This window comes from Vombatus ursinus, unplaced genomic scaffold (genome assembly GCF_900497805.2).
Source record: "Vombatus ursinus unplaced genomic scaffold, bare-nosed wombat genome assembly UNPS02014772.1, whole genome shotgun sequence".
NCBI lineage: Eukaryota > Metazoa > Chordata > Mammalia > Diprotodontia > Vombatidae > Vombatus > Vombatus ursinus.
The window spans coordinates 23,859,026-23,868,667 of NW_020954550.1; positions in this window are offsets into that span (position 1 = coordinate 23,859,026).

A 9,642-nucleotide genomic window follows, 5' to 3' on the forward strand; every position below is an offset into this window, starting at 1 on the left:
TCTCTCTCTCTCTCTCTCTCTCTCTCTCTCTCTCTCTCTCTCCTTGTTAGCGGAATAAAAAAGATTGCAACATCGATAATGACCGTCTATAGCCTCAGTTTATGAAGCACAGTGCCTGGCATTCTTCGCTGAAAGTTGGCGGTCTCTCATTTATAACATTTTTTGGCATCGCTGAATGAAACTGAGTAGGCGATATTTCCTTTTATATAAAACGATTACTTAACGGAAAATGCTATATTGTTTATTCCAAAACTGCCTTTCTAATTTCTATTCTTTCGTTTCTGAACCCCTGAAGGACAACAGACTGAGAAATATGCAGACAAAATTCTTGGACATTTGCAGGTCACTGGGATTTGTTCTATCGATTTCAAACCCGCCCCCCTCCCACTTTTCTTCCCCCTCCCAAGTACTCCCCATTCCTTCTCTCCTTGCTTCCCCCAACCTTCCCTCCCCCAACCTTCCCTCATGCCCCCCTCCCACTCCATCCACAACTGCAAATAACTCAGTGATAACAGATTTTTTTCCACCAACTGCAGGAGATAGTGCTAATCTTTTAATAAAAGATCCCATTACAATGGGATCTGTCTGGACAGACTATAATAGATCCAGAAATACAGCCGTGCTAATATTAGAAGACAGTTGTTTGGGTGCCTCTCAGACGGGCCGAATCCTGCTTTGAAAGTGGGCATGAATCACAAAGACCCGCGGCCGCCGCACCTGCACTCGGGCCCATTCAGTGCAACAGACTGGTAAAAACGAGTGACCTCGCCGCTGCATTTCGCTTTATAATTATCATCGTGAGGACTTGAGAGGAGGGGGTGGGGGCAGACTGGCTTTTTACTTCAGACAGCTTTGGAGGCTCCACATCCTTCTTAATCTTTCCAGATTCGGTGCCACTCTTTGCCTGCACCTCTCCTTCAATCTCTCCCCCCCCCCCTCCTTCCTTCCCTTCCTTCCTCTCCCTCCTCTCTTCCTTCTCTTCATTTCCCCTCCCTCTTTTCCTGGCTCTTTCCCCTCTTCTCTCTCTTCCCCTCTCCCTCCCCTCTCCCTTCCCTCTCCCCTTTCCTGTCGTCTTCTTTCCCCCTTCCCTCCAATCCAGCTAGCATTAATGCAGGGTTGTTTAGTGCCCTCTAATGGCAGATGACATTAACAATTAATTACAAAATACCCCTTATTCAGGAGCCTGCCGATACGTGGCACATTTCCAAAGCTGAATTTCTTTATTCAAGAGATAGATTTGGTTCTTATGTGGTAATGTACTGGGAAAAGTTTGTTTTTCCCTTCAACCCTGTTCCCAAGGGACGAGAGAAAGCTCAGTTGGGGGAGTTTGGGGGTGGGGTGGTGAAGAAGGTTAAAGGATGAAAACTTTAGACACTATTTCCTATTTTCCACAGGACTTTTATTTCCTAATGGAAATAGAAAGTTAAACTTCCTTTTTCTGATTAACAATCCAAGTAAAGCAATGGAATACGAAATCCTGTAGGTACACGCAAAGGATCTGAGAAGGAAGGGTGTTTTTTTCCCCCTCCAGTGAATTTGGGGGTTGGGAATACAGGTACCTGTGTGAATTTATATAGGTCAAAGATCATTAAATACACTTCCTGGTCCTGTATCTTGTCTAGCCTATTGCAATCTTCCAATTGCATTTTCCACATTCTTCATCTTATTACTGTATATACATACATATGTACATACATATGTTAAATAGTAGTAAGATATCCATGTCCAGTTGTGGCTAATGATATGTACCTAGTTACACCTACATGAATATGTTATGAATAAATATTTATAGGTGTATTTTTACTATCTATGCACATCTATTTTCTATCTAATTTAGAATGGAAGCCTCTAAAGACTTAAGGGTCTACCCCTTCCTCTTATTTAGTAAATTCATTGTGATGAAAAGCACATAGTAAGTGCTTAAGAATTATTTTTAATGATGTTCAGTACTGACGAGATCTAATATCCTTTAAGAGACTACTAGATTTAACTTAATTTACATTTGTGCACATAACATATGAGAAGCAGAAGGGCATAGTGTATATAAGACTGCCTCTGACAAATTCTTACTGTGTGACTATGGACAAATCACTTAACCTCTGACTTTCCCAGGCAATGAATGCTCTGAAACTAGAAGTTAGAGACTTATAAGTTACAGATCTGCATAGATGGAGGAAATTTCCATGCCATACTAGATATATACTTTACACGCACACACACACACACACACACGTATATATGGATATATTCATATGCCAGTTTTCTGAGACTGTAAGTTGCAGAACTGTTGCTGATTTCATTAGTAGAGATATTTTTTGCACAGACTTTTCTACCCCCAATGACTTTAGCTCTGGTCTCCTCTCCCACCTTTCCATTCCTAAATACATTGTTCTGAGTAGTGTATATCTCTCTATATATGCTTTATAGATTCTTACATATACTCCTAATTCTTCAAGTCTATATAAAATGCAAAAAAAGAGTTGGTGATCTGAGTAATTGACATACAAAATTACATGGATATTTTTGTCATGTTTGTTTATTATGTTTGATGTACCCATATATCTGTCTCACTTTGGGTATATGGATGAAGCCTGTATCATAGAGATATATGAATTCAAAGAATCTAGACCAGTTTCTTCATAATGCCAATATAATTGGATGCAAAGAAATAACATAGCCTCCTCATTTTCTTTTTGTCTAGATAATGCCAAATGTCCCATTTGATCAGTTGATCAAGTAGACCAAACTGACCATTTGTTTTGGCAGCACAGAGGCACAATCTAATTGTCTTTGTTGGACCTGGGGGGGGGCAGGGGTGTGAACATAATAACTTTTCTTATGAAAACACTATTGCTTATAGGAATACTCTGACACCAGTGGCTGACCCAACAAAAAAAAATTACTTCTCACTCCAGAGAGGGTGCAGGTCAGGGTTGAAGTTACTGGCAAGCACAGTGTGGAAAACACAAATTCTATGTTGCTTTTGCCCTTGTGAACAAGCAACTTGGTATTTACTTTGTAATACAGACTCATCCTGTTTTTCAGCTGCACCTTGGTTAGTATTGATCTGTTTGGTAAAATGTCTATTGTTATTCTCCATAGTAAAATAGTAATGAATACTGTCATTGTATTCTCTGCTCTCTGGCCATATTCCTAGGAATGAGTCACAGGTCAATACTTGTTCCATATGTGCGTCCTCTGTGCATCATCAGAAGATCAATCCAATTGCAGTGGAGTAGAATTGTATCACACCTGTTCGGTGACATCACAGAGGAACAGCTGCTGTTTCTTGTATTATTTTATCTCTCTTAAGTGTTAAATATTGGGTTTACATATGCCAAAATGTCAGGGTCACATTTTAAAATGAAAATGCCTTCTTCCCTTTATTTGTGCGCTTCCATTTTCAACTTTGTTCCCCTTCAGCTTTGCCAAAAAGTAAATATAAATTAACAGAAGGCACAATATGTCTACTTTGTAGCTAAGTTTCTGAGCAACACAAAAACTCTGCTGGTCTTTATTGTCGGCTTCCAAAGATACCTTCTTCATAAAGTTTATAAATTATAAATATTACAGTTTAGCAAATGGTTTAATGAAAATTCTAAAACTCCAATATAAATAATTATTTGAAGGGAGGACTTACCTGGCTAAATTTTAGCTCCTCAGATAAGGTTTTTTTTTTGTTTTTACTCTGTCTCTCTCTCTCTGTATGTGTGTGTATGTATCCATAGAAAGTATTTATCTTTTGCCTTAAAAATGAAATGTTAGACAATTTTGACCATAGGTGATTTATAAACTGGGGGCAGCTAGGTGGTGCTGTGGATAGAATGCCAGGCATGAAGTCAGGAAGAGTCATCTTCCTGAGTTCAAATCTGACCTCTTACACTTACTAGCTGTGTGACCCTATGCAAGTCACTTCACCCTGGTTGCCTTAGTTCCCTCATCTGGAAAATGACCTGGAGCAGGAAATGGCAAACCGCTCCAGTATCTTTGCCAGGAAAAACCCCAAATGTGGGGTCATGAAGAGTCGGACAGGACTGAAATGACTGAACAACATATTTACAAATTGAATATTAAAGTTTCCAACTGTCTTATTAAGCATGATGGAAAAAGAAAACTTTTTCCTTGGTAAATAGACTAAAGTTATTATGTAAAAAGTAGATTTCTGTATAAAAACAGTTGATTACTTACATGCTATAGTTTGGGGAATTGTGCAACCTCATGGTGTTAGGACCAGGATTTGGGAATACAGATAACTTCCAAGTTAGCTGGCCTGCTAATGAGTTTCTCAATAGAAGAGCACCATGAACATCTTAATGCAAAAAGACCCTCCCTACACAAGACACCCAACTCACCAATTTATTCATTTTAAAAGCAAAGACAATAAACAAAATATGTTTGGTGAAGTATTAGCAAAACAATCAATTGAATAGAGCATTTCACTTTTGAATCAGTTAACTTTTAAGTTTACATTTTAAAATTAACTTTAAAACCAGTAACCCCTAGAATTATTTCTTTTTGGTGTTGCTCCTTTTTCATCCATTTACATTGGCCTTCACTTTTCTTCCTTTCTCTTTCGAAGAAATTCATTTGATGTCCAGAACTTACCAGTATGTGAACTTCTGTCTTTTCGATACTGAGTACATCTACCCTACTCTGTAGTTGGTGGGGTTGTGAGCAAGCAGGCCAGTGGCTGTATCTCCTCTTATGATCAACAGGATGTCCTTGTTCAAAACAACAGTTGACTTCCACTGAATACTGACCAGCCACTTTATCTGTCTGTACCTGTTGCCTTATATTTCTCTTACATATTTTGTTTGCTTTTTGATTGCCTTATAGCAGCAGGGGTCTATACCAGGTAGGTGCTCAAGATGCATTTATTGGCTGTGTAGCTACCTGATGGCCTAAGGGCTTGAGTCATTGACTGTCTTTGGATCCACAGGAGCTGAAATGCAAGGAACACACCTTTAGTGCAAGTGCATCTTTGGTACTTCTGCTCTTGCTACTGAAAATCATTGTATATTTTCATTTACCATGAACTATGACTCTTCTGAGTTATTTATGAATGAACCAGGAAACTGAATAGGATGTCAGTGTCAGGTCCAAAGATTACAGGTAAGTTGAAAATGACACCTGTGACTCTTCAGTTAAGCCTATAGTTTGAGGATGTATTATTTTAGTCAACTTTTCTTCAAAAGGATCTGTGTGCTCTTTGAAATTCATCTTGACCTTTATGAAAGGCAGCTAGGTGGTACAGCATCTGGAGTCAGGAAGACCTGAGTTCAAATCCAGCCTCTGATAGATACTAGCTGTAGGACACTGAGTAAGCCACTTAAGTTTTTTGGACTCAGGTTCCTCAACTGTGAAAGGGGGATCATAATAGCACCTACCTCTCAGGGTTGTTGTGAGGATCAAATGAGATAGTATTTGTAAAGTGCTTAGTGCAGTTCCTTGCATATATTAAGCACTATATAAATGCTTATTCCTTTCCTTTCCTCAGTTTCCTCATCTATAAAATGTGGATAATAATAACACCTCCCTCCCAAGGTTGTTGTGAGAATCATGAGATATATATGAAATATTTTGAAAACCTTAAAGTTCTCTATAAATGGTAGCTGTTGTTATTTATCAAAGCCACTGTTGAAGTAGGAGGATTCACTCACACACAGAGCTCTTGGTTCTGCAGGTCCTGGAAGGATCTTGGGCTTTTAGTATTCCCTGAGGCAGGCTCATACATGGCTTCTCTGTCTGTCTGTTTCTTTCTCTCACTCTCTGTCTCTGTCTCTGTCTCTCTCCATGTGTTACCATCTTTCTGTCTGTCTCTCTTGGTGTCTCTCTGTCTCTCTGTGTCTCTATCTCTGTCTTTCTTCTTTTTTGGTCTTTGTATTCCCAGTGCTTGGCACGTCTGCTGGCACATAGAAGGTGCTTAATCAATGCTTGTTGCCTGAGTGACTGAAGTCATACAAGTGTCTTAGCTGCTCTTTAAGGATGATTATCAAATAAGTGGTAAAAATTGTCTTTACATGTAATTGGAAAAAGTAAAATACTATTTTAAAAAGGGGATGATTATCAGTCTGTGGTCAATCAACAAGTATAAATTGTTCTGGGGACACCGTGCTAACTCCCCCAGGGGTGCCTAATCATTTGTGTTATCTTCTTATGAGAGTTCTTTGAGACCACGGTCATTGCCTTAACTGAATTAGCCCAGTTACTGGCACACTGAGGTTTTTCTATTAATATATACCCTGCAGTGAGGATGTTTCATTGTTTGTGATTTCTTTCCTTTCCTCTGGTTAGATATGTACCTACCACATCATACTATTATATATAAATTAAGAGTTCCTTTGGTGCCAAGATAAGGATGATGTTGCATGTAGTCACTTATTTATGGGAGGGTTTGGGCCCATTCTCTTGTTCTTGTATGGCTCCATCTTCCTTTCCTCTTTCTCTCACATATCATCTGTCACTGGAGGAAGAAGCACTTAGGTCCTTCCCATCCAAAGAGCTTGGTAACTGAGACTTCAAGGACAAAATTTTTTACCCTTTGTGTCATATCCTTTTCTCATATAAACATTATATTCAGGAGTCAACTATACTCTGTGTTGTTTATCCAACAATGGTATGAAATATTTAATGATGAACTGGGGTCAAATGGTGATGACACAGCCTTTGGAAGAGAGGACAGAAGATGCAGCAAGTGTTGAAAAGATTTCAACGCTAGTTGTACCTTATTATTTATTTTGCTATTATAGAAATGGATAAAATGGAAATTTAGGGGATAAAGTCCTTTGATCCATTCTTTGTATATGTGTTGTGCTTGTTTCCCTTATATCGTGCTTCAACTCCATAATCACAATTTTCTATACATGCCTATGTGTAGATACACCCAGACGCAGACGCAAACACAGATGGAGGCCCAGATCCAGACACACACAGAGACAGATGCTCACACATTTGCAAGTGGGATTCCTCCCATTGTAAGGTGAAGCACTGCCTGTTATAAACCAGGCTAAGGTCATCATTTGTCATTTTTTTGCAGGAATTTAGTCATGAACAGGAAGAAGGTGTGAGGAAGAGAGAACCTAAAATCCTCAGAGAATCTCAAAGGGAGTTAAAGGAAGTACAATAGATACTACTCACATTTAAAGTTGTAGGAGAGGCACACTACCTTCTGACCTGAAAGAAAATGCTTATGCCTCCCTGTGCTTCTAACTGGTTCAGAAAATGCTTATGTAGGAGTTAGTATTTTTAAATGACCTTGAACTATATAGACACATTAATGTGTGAATACTGGAAGGGTCTGTTTTTAATTCAGCATGAGGGAACTGGTAATGGAACTTTCTGTATTAAAACAGGTGCCAATAGTCTTTGACTGATCTATTCCGCTCTAGGGAGCTGCCTGCCAAATAAAGTTTGTGACTTGCTCAGGGTCACACAGTTAAGAAGCCTCAGATGCAGGATTTGAACAAAAGTCTTCCTAATTCCAATCCTGGAGCTCTGTCCATTACACCGTGTTTATCCTACAAACATACAGCTATTTTATTTGTATATGCTGTCTAGAGTAAACATACTATAACTTGTAGGTAGAGAGGTAGATTGGCACAGTGGACAGAGGGGCTACTTCATAGTCAGGAAGACCTGGGTTCAAGTCTGGCCACTGATACATATAGACTGTATAACCCTGGGCAAATCACTTAAAGTCTCAGGGTCCCTGGCTATAAGTTTCAGAGCAGGGGCTGACCTGCATTATTAGAGGTTGGTTTCCTTACTAGGAGGAAATAACAAGTACTGTCCAAAACAAAACCTGGTAGGTTATGGTATCATCAAGAATTATTACAGTGAGAAGTTTTAGTTATTACAAAAATTTTAAATCCAGTGATGATTTCCAATAGCAATGAAAGCCATATAAAAGAAGCAAGATGGGTTTTTCTCTTACACGGTGTATCAAGTTTAAATATGAGTTTCTGAACAAAGATATTGGAATTCGAAACATTGAAGAGAAGACAGCTAGGTGGCGCAGTGGATTGAGTGCTGGGCCTAGAGTCAGGAAGACTCATCTCCTGAGTTCAAATCTGGCCTCAGATACTTATTAGCTGTGTAACCCTGGGCATATCATTTAATTTTGTATGCCTCAGTTTTCTCATCTGGAAAATGAGCTTGAGAAGAAAATGGCAAACCACTTCAGTATCTTTGCCAAGAAAACCTCAAATGAGGTCACAAAGAGTCAGACATGACTGAAATGATTGAACAACAACACATTGGAAAGAATGCTGAACTTGGAGTCAGAGGACCTGGGTTTGAATCTTGGCTCTGCCACATGCACTTTGGCCAAGTCATTTAACTTCTCAGTTTCCTCATCTGTAAAATGAAGGGGTTGGACTAGATGGTCTCTTAAGTTCCCTTTCACATCTAAGCCTATGATCCCATGACCCTTTGTTCATTGCAAAATACTAATTAACAAATGGGGGAGGGGACTCTTCCTTTAGTTTTCTCTCTGTTTCCCCACTTCCTCCTCTCTCTCCAATGCTGGGGCTACTTGCATTGGACTTCCACCCGTAAGTCATCTTCTCCATGTAAAAATTGTCTTCTTATTGGTGTTAAAACTTTCATATTTTACACTTTGAATAAGATTAAATGTCACATTTTGATAGGTAAAAAGCAAATTTCTCCCTAGTGACTTAAACAAATGTAAGCTAGTCATGAATGGACAATAAATGTAAGACTCATGAACACAATATCGTGGTTGGCAATATATTAACAGCTTCTTTATCCCAAGATATAGTAGAATATTCTCCTCTGTTTTGAACTTCCCCTTAGATATTTTATCAAAAAAAAACTGGTAAAATCAACCTCTCCTTATGCCTAGTAGAATTTTTTTTCTGAGTTTAAGGTTGCCCTAGGTCCCAGTAACTGCCCCCACAATTGAAAGCAAATTGAAGATTAATGTGGACTTAAGATATTCATTTGGTTTTCTAATATGTTCTCCAGAAATGAGCCTTTTGAACCTTTTTCAATATGATTTCTTTGCAAATAGGAATATGGAAATCATCATAAAAAAAGTACGTGTTAATGGCCCACATGCTGGGCAAATGGGAATGCAACATAAAAAGAACCAGTGTGGCCATACACTTGGAAAATAAATGCTCTATTAAGGAAGTTTAAAGAAAAATTCACGAGAACCAAAATATAACACATCTCTTCTAGTGCCAAGATTTTATGTACCTTTATGGTATATGACCCAATTATACTACATTGATCAATTATGATGAAAGAACTTGAAGTGGAGATGTTACCATTTATGTATGTAAACCTTTGCCTCCAAGATAAGTCCCCAAATGTCCAAAGATGTGTATGCAGAGATTGTCTGTTATTCAAAGTGTCCAAAATGTTCAGTGGGAAGTGGTATTTCATAGTGAATAGAGAGCCATTCTTGGGCTCAAGAAGACTGGGGTTTGAGTCCTGTTCTGGATGTGTTCAGCGGCAAGTCAACATTTTGGAGGGCATCCTAGTTGTGATTTAACTGAAATAAAGAACACCAACTTTCAAACTCCTCCATTAACGTAGATCATCATTCCTCATTGGTAATTTATAGTTTTGGAGAGTTGTCTGGGGCAATGGGGGTTAAGTGACTTGCCTGGGGTCACA